The sequence below is a fragment of the Scyliorhinus torazame genome, chromosome 21 (assembly GCF_047496885.1).
Source record: "Scyliorhinus torazame isolate Kashiwa2021f chromosome 21, sScyTor2.1, whole genome shotgun sequence".
Lineage (NCBI taxonomy): Eukaryota > Metazoa > Chordata > Chondrichthyes > Carcharhiniformes > Scyliorhinidae > Scyliorhinus > Scyliorhinus torazame.
The window spans coordinates 82676468-82694218 of NC_092727.1; the positions used below are offsets into that span (position 1 = coordinate 82676468).

The 17751-nt window shown below is 51.8% G+C and overlaps 1 protein-coding gene across 1 annotated transcript in view; it reads right to left on the reverse strand.

Annotated features, from left to right (window-relative positions):
- LOC140398375 (vesicle-fusing ATPase) overlaps positions 1 to 17751 on the reverse strand; it is a 405179-nt gene that overhangs the window by 360644 nt on the left and 26784 nt on the right. The window lies entirely within an intron of this gene.

Here is a 17751-nt window from a genome sequence, read left to right on the forward strand (position 1 = left end):
AACCCCAGAATAAGAAATCATTAAACATATCCAGAATTCAAGGTACCAACAGCAAACTTCTTATAAAATTCAATAGGAAAGCAATTCAGGCCAGGGGCTTTTCCAGTCTGCATCAACCCAACTTTCACTATTTTCAATGGGCCCAATGGAGATTCCAACCCCTTGCTCCTCTCCCCCACCACAGCTGGGCTGGATAAGCTGTCCAAAATGTCAGTCATGACCGATCCCTCAGCCGTAGAGAACAATTCAAAAACCACATAAATCGGAGGAGGGGGCGAAAACCAGGCTGTCACTCGAGTTATGTACCTGTACTGCAGCCATCTAAGATGGCCACCTGCAAAGGACCATGGGAATTATGGCCAACCCAGGACTCAGACAGATACACAGCCTATGTGTATCTAAAACACCGGTAACCAGACCTGACCAAAAACCCCGCTCATTTACATTTCAATAGCCCATATTCCCAGGACAATAGAACTCCAATCAAGCAACCGGTACAGCCACAGACTGATCAGCGCCACTCCCTTGCTCAGAAAGCACAACTGCCAAGGTCAATGACCGCTAAGGACCCGCCCAGCTACCAAGGCACCCGCCCCTTTATTGGCCGAAATATAAGAGAGTGATCAGAGCCCTGTCGAACTATTGGGTCGAAGGTTAAGGACCGCCCCAAAGAGCGCGAAATCCCAGGGGCTAAAAGAGAGCGCAGCAATGTGTTCAGTCTCTCTTGGATCCGGCCTGTGCCACCCAATTGCAGCAGGAACAGCCAGCTAAGTCCAAGACCAACGATCGCTACCTGACGGATGAGCCCATCAGAGACAGAGCTACTTTCTTCGAACCAGCCAAGTGAAATCCAGATAAAGGCCTTTATCCATTTGCACAGTGCCGGTTGCCCTGAAGTTAATTACAGGTTATTGTAGCTGACAGGTGTAGTTTAACTCGTAGTAGATATTGTGTTTGCATGTCAAGGTAACTCTTGTGTATGTAAATAAACCATCTTTTGAACTAACTAACTGGTTGTTTGGTCATTTGATCGATACAAGGGAAAGGCTTGTGGTTCACCGAGATAAATAAATCGAGCAACAGTACGATCCCCCGGCAAGCCACTGGTTGCTTCAGCTGCTGAGCTAAGAGGCGACTGGCCTTCTCCCCATACTCATCAACATACCCATCAAGCGTCGCAGCTAGCCCACCGCTTTGTCTGTTGAAAATAGCTCCAATTGTCTCTGCAGCTTTTTCCAACTTGTGAACTCTGTAGTGAGAGTACCTTTAAGAAATGGGTGTTTGTGACCTCCGGTGGCGGCAATGAGTGAGTGAGCCGCACATTCGGGGGGGGGCTCTCATTCCGGTGGTATTTGAGGACCTGGTTCCCCGGTTTTGCGTGACTGCGGAGCGCTGGAAAGACGGCCACGGAGGTGCTGAGGAACGGGCAGAGCTGTATGGAACTGCGGGAAAGCAGAAAGCAGTGCAAACGGGAGAGGAAGGGACAAAGGCAAGGTGCAGGGGAAGCTGACCCAGGAGCAAAGATGGCGAACCTGCAGACCCGGCGATCCAGCAGGCACTGGAAAACATGCTGCAGGTGATAAAAAGCAGTTTTGAATCGTTGAAGCAGGAAAACTTGGACCCACTTCAGAAGGCAGTGGATCAATTGAACCAGAGATTGGATGCCCAGGACGAAAAAGTTAAGGAGTTGGGAGAGGCGGTGGAGGAGCAGGCGGACGTGCAGACGATTGCTGCGCTAGAAGTCGACGGGTTGAAGGAGAGACAGAGAAGACTGCTGGACAGAGTAGAGGAGCTGGAAAATAGACCCCGTAGACAAAATCTGAGGATCACCGGCCTCCTGGAGCGGGCGGAGGGAGCTGATGCCACAGCATTCATGGCGGACCTGTTGATGCAGCTGATGGGGGCTGAAGCCTGTCTGCGACCGCCAGAGCTGGAGGGGGCACACAGAGTACAGGCGAGACAGGTGCGTCCGGAGGGGCTCCCCCGTCCGATGGTGATTAGGTTCCACAGGTTTGTGGAGAAGGAGCGGGTGCTACAGTGGGCAAAGAGCACTTAGAGCAGCACGTGGAACAGTGTCCATCGCGTTTACCAGGACCTAAGCCAGGATGTGGCCAGGCGGCGAGCAGCCTTTAAACAAGTTAAGGTGGTGTTGTTCAAAAAGCAAGTGAAGATTGGTCTGCTCTTCCCGGCCCGTCTTTGGGTTACGCATCAGGGCCAACACCACTACTTCTCCGAGCCCGAAGAAGCGATGGACTTTGTGAGGGATCAGGGGCTGGTCTCGAAAAAAGGTCCCACGGATGCAAGCTAGGGTCCGAGAACTACTGGTTGAAGGACGCTTACTGTGCCTGGACTGCAAGTCGACTGTTTACTGCTTTAAAGATGCCTTGTGTATTTTTTGTGGGCTGTTTTTGCCCCCCCCCCCCCCCCCCCCCCCCCCCCCCCCCCCCCCCACTCCCTCACTCTCGAATGGTCTTCTTCCTTGTATTGCGGTGTTATATATATTTTTTTCTTTTTGGTGCTCAGAAAGGGACATGGGTTAACACTTTTCGGTGTACACAGCTGGAACTGTATTGTACCTGGAGCAGCCTCGCGTTGCTGTTTGATGTTTACATCTTGTTGGATCTTTCCCATCTTAGTGAGACTGCTCCAGTGGGTCGGATGGTGTGCTGGGGAGTGGGAAGATGAGGTCGGGGAAACAATGGGAGTGAGACAGGGGGGGGGAGGAAATACAGCCAGTGAATGGCAGGGGTGGGGTTATCGGGGGATGTTGCTAAGGGGGGGAAATGGGGGAAAGAGTTATTTTGCTGTCGTGGGGGGGGATCTGAAGTAGGTAATGGAAAGTAGGTCAGGGGTGGAGACAGCCAAGAGGCGAGCCAGGAATGACACGGCGCATGGGCCGGGGACGGGCCCAAGAAAGGTTATGGCTGACCGGCGGGGTGGGGGGGTTGTGCCCCCCAACCAGGCTGATCACCTGGAATGTCAGGGGACTAAATGGGCCAGTTAAAAGGGCACTAAAGTCGGACGTAAGTATGTTGCAGGAGACACATCTGAAAGTGTCTGACCAGACTAGGTTAAGGAAGGGCTGGATCAGCCAGGTCTTCCACTCGGACTTGGATTCTAAGTCCAGGGGGGTAGCAATTATGATCAATAAGCGGGTTCAATTTGAGACGGAGGGCGTAGTCGCAGATGGCGGAGGCAGATTCCTTATGGTAGGGGCAAGCGGAGGGGAGAAGAGTGGTGCTGGTGAACATATATGCGCCGAACTGGGACGACGTTGACTTTATCAAAAGAGTGCTGGGAAGATCCCGGACCTAGACGCACGCAAGTTGATAATGGGGGGGGGGGGGGGGGGGGGGGGGGGGGGGGGGGGGAGACTTTAATATGGTCCTTGACCCGGGGCTGGACCGGTCATGTCCCAGAACGGGCAGACTCCCAGCAATGGCAAGGGAGCTGAAAGGGTTCATGGAGCAAATGTGGGCTATGGACCCATGGAGAGCCAGGCAGCCAACGGGAAGGCGCTGAAGGCAGTAGTGAGGGGGGGAGCTGATCTCAATTCGGGCTCACAGGGTCGGGGCGGACAGAGCAGAAATGGACAGATTGGTTAGGGAAATGCACCGGATAGACGAGGAGCGTGCGGGGTCCCCGGGGGGAGGACCTACTCGGGGAGAGACGGAGATTGCAAGCGGAACTGGGGGTGCTATCCACGAGTAGGGCCGTGGAACAACTTAGGAAGGTGAGGGGAGTGGTGTATGAGCATGGGGAGAAGGCCAGCAGATTGCTAGCGCAGCAACTCAGGAAGAGGGAGGTGGCCAGGGAAATAAGTAGAGTGGTTGGGAGGGGAGCAGAGTGGAGGACCCGGCAGGACTAAATAAGGTATTTTGGGACTTCTATAGTAAGCTGTACACTTCAGAACCCCCGGAAGAGCCGGAGGAGATGAAAAGGTTCCTGGATGGACTAACCTTCCCAAAAGTAGGCAGGGGACTAGTGGAATGGCTGGGGGCCCCCGATTAAAGCGGAGGAGGTATTGGGGGGCCTAAAGGCCATGCAGTCGGGGAAAGCCCCAGGACCGGATGGATACCCAGTAGAGTTTTACAAGATGTTCTCAGAGATAGTGGGACCGGTCCTGACAAGGGTTTTTAATGAGGCAAGGGACAGAGGACCCTGCCACCGACGATGTCGCAAGCCACCATCTCGCTGATACTAAAGCGGGACAAGGATCCGGAATCCTGCAGGTCATACAGGCCAATCTCCCTGATCAATGTGGATGCCAAGCTCCTGGCAATTAGAATTGAGCACTGCGTACCAGAGGTGATTGGGGACGATCAGACAGGGTTTGTGAAAGGCAGGCAGCTGACAGCTAACTTGAGAAGATTGCTTAATGTGATCGTGATGCCCCCGACGGACAAGGAGGTGGAGGTAGTGGTGGCAATGGACGCTGAGAAGGCCTTCGACCGGGTGGAGTGGGGCTGTTTGTGGGAGGTGATTGGACGGTTTGGATTCGGAGACTGGGGCAGGTTGCATAAGTTAAATTTGAGTAGGGTGGTGGAACAAATGAAGAGGGAGTTTCGGAGATGGGATGCACTCCCGTTGTCACTGGCGGGGAGGGTGCAAACTGTAAAGATAACAATCCTCCCTAGATTTCGGTTCATCTTCCAGTGCCTCCCGATCTTCATCCCATGGTCCTTCTTCAAAAGGACTGGCAAAATCATCATGAGCTTTGCCTGGGCGGGAAAATCCCCGCGGGTGAAGAAGGCAATGCTTGAAAGGAGCCGCAGCGAGGGGGGACTGGCATTGCCGAGTCTGATCAACTACTACTGGGCAGCTAACATAGCCATGATAAGGAAGTGGATGGTGGGTACATGGTCTATCTGGGAGCGAGTGGAGGCGGCTTCGTGCAGGGGCACCAGTTTGGCAGCCCTGGTCACAGCTCCCCTACCGCTGTCGCCGGCCAGGTACTCCACCAGCCCGGTAGTGGGGGCGGCCCTGCGGATATGGGGCCAGTGGAGGAGGCATGTGGGGGGGGGGGGGTGGGTGCTTCTGTTTGGGCTCCAATATGTGATAACCATCGATTCGCCCCCAGGAACATGAATGGAGGGTTTCGAACATGGCGGCAAGCGGGGGCGGGGAGGGTGGGCGATATGTTCCTGGAAGGGAGCTTTGCGAGTTTCTGGGGCTTGGAGGAGAAATTTGGGCTGGTATGGGGAAATTACGTTAGGTACTTACAGATGCGGGACTTTGTATGCAGACAGGTCCCATCCTTCCTACGCCTCTCGCCAATAGGGATCCAGGACAGAATAGTCTCTAGAGGAGAAGGAGGTAGAGTCTCGTATATCTACAAGGTGCTCATGAAGGGAGAAGAGTCCCAGACGGAGGAACTGAAACTCAAATGGGAGTCGGAGCTCGGCGGGGAGATGGAGGACGGGCTGTGGGCGGAAGCTCTGAGTAGGGTAAATTCAACCGCAACATGTGCCAGGCTCGGCCTGATTCAATTTAAGGTCGTTCACCGGGCCCACATGACGGTAGCTCGGATGAGCAAATTCTTTGGGGTAGAGGACAAGTGCGCTAGATGCGCGGGAGGACCAGCGAACCATGTTCACATGTTTTGGGCATATCCTAAGCTTAGGGGGTACTGGGATTTGCAGGGGTCATGTCCCGGGTGCTGAAGAGTCCAGAGGTGGCAATTTTTGGGGTTTCGGAAGACCCGGAAGTTCAGGGGGAGAAAGAGGCAGATGTTCTGGCCTTTGCTTCCCTAATAGCCCGGCGTCGGATACTGCTGGCATGGAGGGACTCAAAACCCCCGAAGACCGAACTATGGCTTTTGGACATGTCAAGTTTTGTGGGTATGGAAAAAATTAAGCTCGCCTTGAGGGGATCTGTACTGGGGTTCGCCCGAAGGTGGCAACCATTCATCTTCTTCTTCGCGGGAGAGTGAAGGTCAGGCGGGGGGGTGGGGTTTGCGGGGAGTGTGTAGGGGAGAGGAGCGGGCATGTGCAGTATGGTTTGATTGAAGTAGTGGTTTTATATTGATGTTTGCACATTTCTGTTAGCTGTAACTGTTTACAATGCCAAAAAAAAACTCAATGCAATTGTTTGTTCAAAAAAAGAAATGGGTGTTTATGAATGGGTGTGGAAATAAATATCTGCACTGAGAGTGCCTTTGAGAAATGGGTACTTACTACTGCAGTGATGTCAGAGAGTGGGTTGAGCTGGGCTGTCTGTCAGCTTTTTACTTTCGTTTTAGACCATTTGCTGCAGGGTGTGTTTTAGTTTTGTTTCAATGTTGGAGCTGAAGCCAGACCCAGCAGGTGTACTCTTGATCATTTGGTGAATTCAGAATTATAAATGTTTTCAGTAGGGCTTTAGCCTGATATGCTTCTGATAAAGGTTTTGTTTTTAAGTCGTATGGATGTTAAAAAGGAATGTTTAAAGGTTTACCTAGTGTTGTAGTCTTTGGGGGTTGTATTTGAATTAATGGTTGCTAAGATGTTCACTGTATGTTTTAAAAAGGTTAGCTTGAGCTCATAGAATACATTGTTTTGCTTTAAAAAAATACTTTTCCATTTCTGCTGTACCACACATGGAGAGTGGGCCTTGTGCTCCCCATACCACAATCTATTCAAAGTTGTGGGTCAGGTGAACTCCATGATACACTTTAGGGTTCTCTAAACCCTGGCCCATAACAGTTCTTTGACGAGGTGACAGTGGATGAAGGTAGTGCTGTGCATGTTGTATATTTGGATTTTCAGAAAGCATTTGATACAGTGCCACATGGCATGTTGGTTAGCAAATTCAAAATGTTTGGGATTGATGGGTCCTTGGCAGCATGGATTAGAAGTTGGCTAAGAGATCGAAAACGGAGGGTAGGCATAGATGGGCCTTTCTCAGACTGGAGACAAATTGAAAGTGGTGTTCCCCAGGGCTCAGTGTTGGGACCCTTGCCTTTTCTGATTTATATAAATGATTTAGAAGTGGGTGTTGAGGGCAAAATCTCTAAATTTGCAGATGATACTAAGCTAGGGAGAATAGTGAATTGTGAGGATGACACTGAGCGACTTCAGAGGGACATTGACAAGTTGGCCAAATGGGCTGACACCTGGCAAATGAACTTCAATGCAGCAAAATGTGAGGTAATGCATTTTGCTGGAAGAAATATGGGGAATATAGGCTCAATGGTACAACTTTGTTGAAGTACAGAAGCAGAGGGACCTCAGGGTTCAAATGCATAATTCTCTGAAGGTGGCCAGGCAAGTGGAAACAGTTGTTAAGAAGGCTTTACAACTCATTAGAGCATTGTGTTCAGTTCTGAGCACCTTATTTAAGGAAGGAGATTAAAGCACTGGAGAGAGTGCAGAGGAGATTTACTACAATGACACCAGGAATGAGGAATTTTAGATACGAGGAAAGATTTGAGAAATTGGGCTTGTTCTCCTTGGAGCAGAGAATATTAAGAGGCGACCTTATTGAAGTGTTCAAAATTCTGAACAATTTTGACAGGGAAAGAAGTATATTCTGTTTCCACTGGTTGGTATGTCAGTGACCATGGGTCATAATTTCAAGATCGCCAGCAAGAGAGCTAGGAGTGAGATGAGGAGAAACTCCTTTACTCAGAGAACAATATTCTGGGCATATTTATATTAGTCCCCCAGCTGCAATCCAAGCAGGTTTGAAAGAAACAGACCCATGGTTTCTTTGGAGTTCAGATAAACTGAGCTCTCAGTCATTGTGTATATGCCAGAAATGTTAATTTTACATAACACGTTTCCAAAACAATACAAAAACCAGAGTCAACAAATGAAAGTGACAACTCTAATTTTGAAATACCTGCACATGATTCAGTCTGTGCACAATTGTGATGACAAACTATGCTCGTCCATGCAGTTCTCAGTTTCCAACAGTGCTTTGAATTCCACAGGGTATAGTCAAAACCTCAGGAGACATCACATAGTTAAACAGTGGCTTGTGTTTATAAAGCCCCTTTAACATAGTAAAACATCAAGGTACTCAACAGCATTAATCAAAATTTGACACTGAACGATGGAAGGAAGTATCAGCGCAGATGACCAAAACCTTGGTTAGAGGTCAGTACCAAGGAGCATCTTGAAGAGGAAGGGAATTCGAGAGTTTGGCGGTCAAGGAAGCCAAAAGCACAGCCACCAATGATGAAGTGATTAAAATTGGGGATGTGCAAGATGCCAAAATTGGATGAGAAGCAGGATTTTGAAAGCTCATTGTGAAAACTGGAGAAGGGGGCAGCACAGTGGTGCAGTGGTTAGCATTGCTGCCTCACGGCACCGAGCAGAGGGGTTCAATCCCGGTCCCAGGTGACAGGTAACCTGTGTGTAGAACTTGCACATTCTCCCTGTGCCTGCATGGGTCTGACTCCCACAACCCAAAGATGCACAGGGTAGGTGGATTGGCCACGCAAAATTGTTGCCCTAATTTTTAAAAAAGTGAAAGCTGGAGACGGTTGAAGAAAATGGAAGGGGCAAGGCCATGGAGCAACTTGACAACAAGAATAAGAATTCTCAAGTTGAGGCGTTACCAGACTGGAAACCAGTGCCTGTCAACAAGCACAGTAATGATGAGCAATGATTCCTCCAACTTATTTTTGCTGCATATTTTCAATGCCACAGACTGCTACATGAAATTCCACAAGGTGAGAGATACTGAAGACATAAATAACGACACACAACAATATCCTGTAGCAGCAGGATTTCCCCAGGCAATTGTTTTCATAGTTATTTGAAGTGTTGACTCCAACAGTTTTCTATCAGATTCAAAAGTCAGGTACTTCGAGTGTGCACAAATTTTAAAAATTCAAAAGGGAAACAAACCTTAAACTCAGAGGAACAACTATAAATAGAGCAATGATGTCATGTATACCAGTTGACTAATATAAATATGCCCAGAATATTGTTCTCGGTCTCAAGAGGCATTAGATTTATTTGCAGATCTATTCTTGCATTTCCATTTTTCCTGATACAGATAACACTAGTATTGGCGCAAGAGGATTTGAAAGCTGACACCAATTTACAGCTCATTAGAAGCTCCCACAGCCAAATGTGTGACCAAAGTATCGGAAATCACATGGAAAACCTACATACTTAGACCAAATATGATTCAACCTTAAATCCGCCCAGCCAGGACAACTGAGTGGGTACATTTCTGTGCACGTACAGCACACTTACATTTACAGAAGGGCACAAGCAAACTACACAAACCATTCACAGACTTTAAAAAGTGGCAATGTAACAATTGCATAGATCAACACTGAAAATCTCCTGCAGTAATGAATCTTGCACCCTTCACATGAGGTGTTAACTGAAGTGTGTAAATTAGTCTGTGGCAGCAGTCGTGGCAGACGTGAAATATCCAGCAACACCATTTGAAGACCAAGGAGCTCTCCCAATGTACAGGTGAATATTTATCCCTCAAACAACAGTAGAATTGTCCTGTAACATTCTATATAACTTTTAACAAAAATAGACCAATGGGTCATTTATTGATTGTGATCTGTATCAGCTCTTAATTCTCTACATTGGCCCACACCCTTATCCTTTCCTCATATACCTTAACATTTTCAAACATTCACGGACTTTGCAACAGTTGAAGACTCTACATCCGTTACTACAGCTGGAGAATTCCACGTCTTAATCTTCGGCGTAACAAAAATTTTGCTTTATTCTTTTGGTGATCATCTTAAATTTAGCTACTGATTCACTGGCCTGTGGTTATTTTCAAACCCTATTTACCTTCTCAAAGTGTTTCACAATTCTCAAGACTTCCAATTTCTACTATTTTAGATGCCTTGATCCAAGAAGGTGTCAGGGACAAGAAAAACATGTAGAAGAGATTCACACAGGGATAAGAGGCTTTCATTAGTATCAATTCAACGTAACTCACCTGCCTCGCCCCTGCAGTTTTACAAATTCCAACTGCATTAATCAATACCAATGAACTAAAAAAAGATTAACAGCACCTAATATTTTAGAAATGTGATTTGCTATATTTTTAGAATTAACATATAAAGTTCGGAATCCTGGTTCACTGAGCCATGAATGGCTTTCCACCCACAATTCTAAGAATTTATCTTCCTGGTCCGAGCGGTGTCCCTGTGGAGGTGGTGCCAAACAGGACCCAGATGCTTTCTCTTTTTTTTTTAATAAATGTTTTCATTAAAAAAATTTCAATAATTTTTACAAACCACTACGAAAGAAAATATAATGCAAAGAGAAAACAATATGCAAACGAAAAATAACTTAAACCTCTAACAAATTAACAAAACAAGGTGGGGCATTTGCCCCTTACAAATAAAATGAAATCAACCCACCCCCCCCGCCCCTGAATTGCTGTTGCTGCTGACCTCTATCTAACGATCCACGAGAAAGTCAAGGAACGGTTGCCACCGCCTGGAGAACCCCTGCAAGGACCCTCGCAAGGCAAACTTCATCTTCTCCAACCCGAGAAATCCCGCCATGTCACTGACCCAAGCCTCTACGCTTGGGGGCTTCGCGTCCCTCCACATTAACAAGAGCCCTCTCCAGGCTACCAAGGAGACAAAGGCTAGAACTGCGGCCTCTTTCGACCCCTGCACTCCCGGATCATCCGATACCCCAAATATCGCTATCCCCCAGCTCGGTTTTACCCGAGTGTCCAAGACCTTGGACATAGCTTTTGCAAAGCCTTTCCAAAATTCCGTAAGTGCCGGGCACGTCCAAAACATATGGGCATGGTTCGCTGGCTCCCTGAACATCTCACACACCTGTCCTCTACCCCAAAAGAACTTACTCTTTCTCGCCCCCTGTCATATGTGCCCAGTGCACACTTTAAACTGAATCAGGCTCAGCCTGGCGCAAGATGAGGAGGAATTGACCCTGCCCAAGGCATCAGCCCACAGGCCCTCATCCAGCTCCTCCTCCCACTGGCCCTTAAGCTCTTCCACCGAGGCCTCTTCCGCATCCTGCAGCTCCTGATATATGTCCGATACTTTGCCATCCCCCACCCACACGCCAGAGACCACCCTGTCCTGTATCCTCCGGGCCGGTAGCAGCAGGAATTCCCCCACCTGCTTTTTCACAAACGCCCGAACTTGCATGTACCTAAAAGTGTTTCCCGGGGGCAACCCAAATTTCTCCTCTAGCACCCTCAGACTGGCAAAAGTCCCATCGATAAACAAGTCCCCTATCCTTTTGATTCCTGCCCTGTGCCAGCTTAGGAACTCGCCGTCTATCCTACCTGGAACAAACCGGTGGTTGTTCTGTATCGGAGTCCAGACTGAGGCCCCTACCTCCCCACTATGCCGTCTCCACTGCCCCCAAATCCTCAGTGTCGCCGCCACCACCGGGCTCGTGGTATACCATTTCGGCAGAAGCGGCAACGGTGCCGTCACAAGTGCCCCCAGGCGAGTATCTGCACAGGAGCCGCTTCCAACCGGTTTCACGCCACCCCCTCTCCCCCCCCCTGGCGGCGCTCAAAAAACAGTCTCTTAACCCGTGGGGTCTTATTTGCCCACACAAATCCTGTAATACTCCTATTTACCCGCTTGAAAAAGGACTTGGGGATGAGAATGGGCAGGCACTGGAAGACGAACAAGAACCTAGGGAGGACAGTCATCTTTACGTACTGCACCCTGCCCGCCAGGGAGAGTGGCAGCATGTCCCACCTCCTAAAGTACCCCTCCATCTGATCCACCAGCCGCACTAAATTGAGCTTGTGCAAGACCCCCCAGCTCTTGGCCACCTGGATGCCCAAGTACCGAAAGCTCCTCTCCACCATCTTGAGCGGTAGCTCTCCCAACCTCTTTTCCTGGCCCCTCGCATGCACCACAAAAAGCTCGCATTTTCCCACATTTTGCTTGTATTCCGAGAAGTCTCCAAAATCCCTAAGTATCCGCATGACCTCCCGCATCCCCTCCACCAGATCCGCAATGTACAGAAGCAGGTCATCCGCATACAGTGAAACACGGTGCTCCTTCTCCCCCTCCCCCGAACCAACCTTTTCCAGTTTCTGGACTCCCTCAACACCATGGCCAGCGGCTCAATCGCCAGGGCAAACAGCAGGGGGGACAAGGGGCACCCCTGCCTCGTTCCACGATATAGTCTAAAGTACCCCAACCGCCGCCGGTTCGTCGAAACACTCACTACCGGGGCCTGATACAACAATTTGACCCACCCTAAGAATTCCTCCACAAACCCAAGTCTGCCTAACACCTCCCACAGGTACTCCCACTCCACCCGGTCAAAGACTTTCTCCGCGTCCATTGCCGCTACCACTTCTGCGTCCCTACCCTCCGAGGGAATCATGATCACATTCAGAAGCCTCCGCACATTCGTATTCAGCTGCCTGCCCTTCACAAACCCAGTCTGATCCTCATGAATCACTCCCGGGACACAGTCCTCAATCCTAGTGGCCAAAATCTTGGCCAACAGCTTGGCATCCACATTAAGGAGCGAAATCGCCCTTTTGGAGCCACATTGCAGCAGGTCCTTATCACGCTTGAGGATAAGTGAGATCAGAGCCTGCGACATCGTCGGGGGAAGGATTCCCTTTTCCTTAGCCTCGTTAAAAGTTCTCAACAGCAACGGGCCCAACAGCTCCGAGAATTTCATATAGAACTCTACGGGAAACCCATCCGGCCCCGGGGCCTTGCCTGCCTGCATACTCCCCAACCCCTTAATTAGTTCCTCCATCTCAATCGGGGCCCCCAATCCCTCTACCTTGAGGGCGCGCTTCCTCCACCTTTGGAAACCTCAGTTGGTCCAGGAGCTGCCTCATCCCCTCCGCTCCCTCCGGGGGTTCTGACTCGTATAATTTACCATAAAAGTCCTAATAGACCTCGTTTATCTTAGCCGAGCTCAGCACCATGTTCCCCCCCCCACCCAACTCTAATTCCCCCAATGTCCCTAACCGCCTCCCTCTTCCGCAGCTGATGCGCCAGCATCCGATTTACCTTCTCCCCATACTCATACACTGCTCCTTGTACCTTCCTCAACTGGGCCTCAGCCTTCCCCGTGGTTAGCAAAACCTCCGTTTGAAGGCTCCAGCGCTCCTTCAACAACCCCTCCTCGTGGGATTCCGCATACCTCCTATCCACACTCAGTATCTCCCCCACCAATCTCTCCCTCTTCTCCCTGTGGGCCCGGATTGAGATTAGCTCCCGCCTGACCACTGCCTTCAGCGCCACCCAGACCACATGCACCGAAACCTCCCCATTATCATTGGCCTCCACACATCTTTGTATACACCTCCGGACCCGCCCACAGACCTCCTCGTCCGCCAGTAGTCCCGCGTCCATTCGCCACAGCGGGCGTTGGCCTCTCCTCCCTCAGCCCCAGCTCCACCCAGCGCGGGGCATTGTCCGAGATCGCAATGGGCGAGTACTCCGCCCCCTCCACTCTCTGAATTAGCGCCCTGCTTACCACGAGAAAATCTATCCGCGAGTAAGCCTTGTGTACATGGGAGAAGAAGGAAAACTCCTTTGCCCTTGGCCTGCCAAATCTCCACGGATCCACTCCCCCCATCTGGTCCATGAACCCCCGCAGGACCTTGGCCGCTGCCGACCTCTTACCCGACCTCGACCTAGACCGATCCAATGTCGGGTCCAGGACCGTATTAATGTCTCCCCCCGCCCCCATTACCAAACTACATGACTCCAGATCCGGAATCCGGCTCAGCGTCCGCTTCATGAACCCTGCATCGTCCCAGTTCAGAGCATACACATTCACTAGCACCACCCGGGCCCCCTGCAGCCTGCCACTCACCATAACATAACAACACCCCGTATCTGCAACCCACAATACCCACCGACTCAAATGCCACCCACTTACTCACCAAGATTGCGACCCCCCTGTTCTTCGCATCCAGCCCAGAGTAGAAAACCTGCCCCGCCCATCCCTTCCTCAGCCTGGTTTGTTCCCCGATCTTCAGGTGTGTTTCCTATAGCATGGCTACATCTGCCTTTAGCCCCTTTAAGTGTGAAAACACCCGGGCCCTCTTGACCGGCCCATTCAGGCCTCTCACGTTCCACGTGATCAGCCGGATCAGTGGGCTACCCACCCCCACCCCCCCGCCAACTAGTCATCTCCTGTTTTAGGCCAGCCATGTGCCCACGCCTCCCACACCCTCCAGCCCCCCGGTCGAGGCTCCCTGCCCCGACTCCCCCTCTTACCATCAATTCCCCCTCAGTCAGCACAGCAGCAATCCAGTCCCCCCCCCCCCAAACCCCCTCTCTCCGGCCAAGCAACTGCTTAACCCCCTGCCCCCCCTCCCCATTGCACTCCCGCAAGTCAGCTGACTCATGCTGACCCCGGCCGCTCCCGCCTCTACCTCCAATCCCCCCCGTGGATTCCCCATCCAAATCTCCAGCCCCCCCCCACCTAAGTGGCGTAGAGAAAGTCCCCCCCTACACCCCGCTTCAGGTACCGTCCCCACCATTTTGCGGGAAAAACCGCACTTCCTCCCTGGGCCGACCCTACCCCCTGTGACGCAGCTCCTCTCAACTGCGACCTCACCCAAATCCCCGAGGGCCCCGGGCCACAAAGACACAAGAAAACCCCACCCAAACACCGCCCCATCCCCCTCACCAACAACCCCCAAAACATACTGCAATCCATTAACTCGAGTCCAACTTCTCATTCTTGATGAAAGTCCACCCCTCATCCGGCGTATCAAAATAATGGTGCCGGTCCTGGTATGTGACCCACAGCCTCGCCGGTTGTAACAGCCCGAACTTCACCCCCTTTCTGTGGAGGACCGCCTTGGCCCGATTGAATCCTGCACGCTTCTTGGCCAGCTCTGCACTCCAGTCCTGATAAATACGGATCTCGGTGTTCTCCCACCTGCTGCTCCGCTCATCGCAGGACACACTCCCTGTCGGTGAAGCAGTGGAACCTTACCACCATAGCCCTCGGCGGCTCATTCGCCCTCGACCTCCTTGCCAGGACTCGGTGCGTCCCATCCCAGCTCCAGGGGCCTCGGGAAGGCCCCGCGCCCATCAGTGTACTCAGCATCGTGGTCACATACGCCCCAGCATCAGAACCCTCTGCGCCTTCAGGTAGACCCAGAATCCGCAGGTTCTGCCTCCTCGACCTATTCTCCAGCTTCTCCTGCCATTTTTTGTGCAGCGCCTCGTGCGCTTCCACTCTGACCGTCAGGCCCAGAATCTCATCCTCATTATCAGAGGTCTTCTGCTGCACCTCCTTGATCACCGTCCCCTGCATCTTCTGGGTCACCACCAGCCTTTCAATCGACGCCTTCATAGGGGCCAACATCTCCACCTTCAAGTCAGCAAAGCAGCTTCTTAAAAACTCCTGCTGCTCCCGGGACCATTGGGCCCACGCTGCCTGATCCCCGCCCGCCGCCATCTTGTTTTTTAGCGCCCATTCTCCTCTCTTCTCTAAAGCCACTTTTTTGACCACTCCACTCCTGGTCCACTCCAGATAGTGCTACACATCGGGAATCGTTGTCCAAATGCCACTGGAGCTCCTTAAAAGGGCCCAAAAGTCAGTTATCGGCGGGAGCTGCCGACCGTGCGACCTATCTAGGCATAGCCGCAACCGGAAGTACCCCAGATGCTTTCTCTTTTTAAAAAAAAATAATTTTTATTAAAGGTTTTCATAAAATATCAATAACAAAATGAGAAAGAAAAAAGAACCCAACAGGGGTAAGTACAAAACACAATCTAAAAAAAGCAACCCCCCCAAACCCCTCCCCCTCCGTACCTAAATAATAAATTAACATTAACACCCCGACTTAAAACAAGTGTATACACCCCCTCAGACCCTTCCAGTGTAAATAACATAAACAAAAATAAAGTAAACCCCCCCCCCCACCCCGCTGCTTCTGCCATTGACCAATGTCTAGCGTTCTGCCAGAATGTCTAAGAACGGTTGCCACCGCCTAAAGAACCCTTGTACCGACCCTCTCAAGGCGAATTTCACCCTCTCCAATTTAATGAACCCTGCCATATCGCTGATGCAGGATTCCACACTTGGGGGCCTCGTATCTTTCCACTGAAGGAGAATCCTCCGCCGGGCTACCAGGGACGCAAAGGCCAGAATTCCAGCCTCTTTCGCCTCCTGCACTCCCGGCTCCTCTGCCACCCCAAATATTGCGAGCCCCCAGCCCGGTTTGACCCTGGATCCTACCACCCTCGACACCGTCCTCCCTACGCCCTTCCAAAATTCCTCCAGCGCTGGGCATGCCCAAAACATATGGGTGTGATTTGCTGGGCTCCCTGAGCAGCTAACACACCTGTCCTCACCCCCAAAGAACCTGCTCATCCTTGTCCCGGTCATGTGTGCCCTGTGCAGCACCTTAAACTGTATGAGGCTGAGCCTCGCGCATGAAGAGGAAGAGTTCACCCTCCCTAGGGCATCTGCCCACGTCCCCTCTTCGATCTCCTCTCCCAACTCCTCCCCCCACTTACCTTTCAACTCCACCACCGAGGCCCCCTCCTCCTCCTGCATCACCTGGTAAGTTTCCGAGATCTTCCCCAATCCCACCCACCCCCCCCGAGAGCACCCTGTCCTGTACTGTGTGTGGCAGTAGCCGTGGGAATTCCACCACCTGCCGTCTGGCAAACGCCCTTACCTGTAAGTACCTGAAGGTGTTCCCCGGGGGGAGCCCGTACTTCTCCTCCAGCTCACGAACTTCACGTCAACAAACAGGTCCCCTAACTTTCGTATGCCTGCCCTGTGCCACCCCGAAAACCCTCCACCTGTTCTTCCTGGGGCGAACCGGTGGTTCCCCCGTAATGGGGTCCACGCCGAGGCCCTAACTTCCGCCCTATGCCGCCTCCACTGCCCCCAGAATTTGAGGGCCGCCCCCACCACCGGGCCCGTGGTATACCTCCTTGGAGGAAGCGGCAGCGGCGCCGTTGCCAGCGCCCCCAGACTCGTACCCACACAGGACGCCGTCTCCAGCCTCTTCCATGCAGCCCCCTCCCCCTCCATCACCCACTTGCGCACCATTGTCGCATTGGCGGCCCAGTAGTACCCACAGAGGTTGGGCAGCGCCAGCCTCCCCCCCTATCTCTACTCCGCTCCAGGAACACCCTTCTCACCCTCGGAGTCCCTCGAGCCCACACAAACCCCATTATACTCCTGTTAACCCGCCTGAAAAAAGCCTTCGGGATAAACACGGGGAGGCACTGGAACAGGAACAAAAACCTTGGGAGCACCGTCATTTTGATTGACTGCACCCTACCCGCCAGGGGCAGCGGCAACGCGTCCCACCTCTTGAACTCCTAAAGTTAAGCCTATGCAGGGCCCCCCAGCTCCTGGCCACCTGGACCCCCAAATAACTGAAACTCCTCTCCGCCATTTTTAGTGGGAGCTCGCCAATCCCCCTCTCCTGGTCCCCGAGCTGAACTACGAACAGCTCGCTCTTCCCCATATTGAGCTTGTACCCCGAAAAGTCCCCGAATTCCCTAAGCATCCTCATTACCTCTGACATTCCTCCCACCGGGTCCGCCACATACAGCAGCAGGTCGTCCGCATAAAGCGACACCCTGGGCTCCTCCCCACCCCGCACCAACCCCCTCCAGTTCCTCGACTCTCTCAGTGCCATAGCCAGGGGTTCAATCGCCAGTGCGAAGAGCAGGGGGGACAGGGGACACCCCTGTCTCGTCCCTCGGTGCAACCAAAAGTACTCGGACCTCCTCCTATTTGTGGCCACACTCGCCATCGGGACCTCGTACAACAGCCTAACCCACCTGACAAACCCCTCCCCAAAACCGAACCTCTTCAGCAC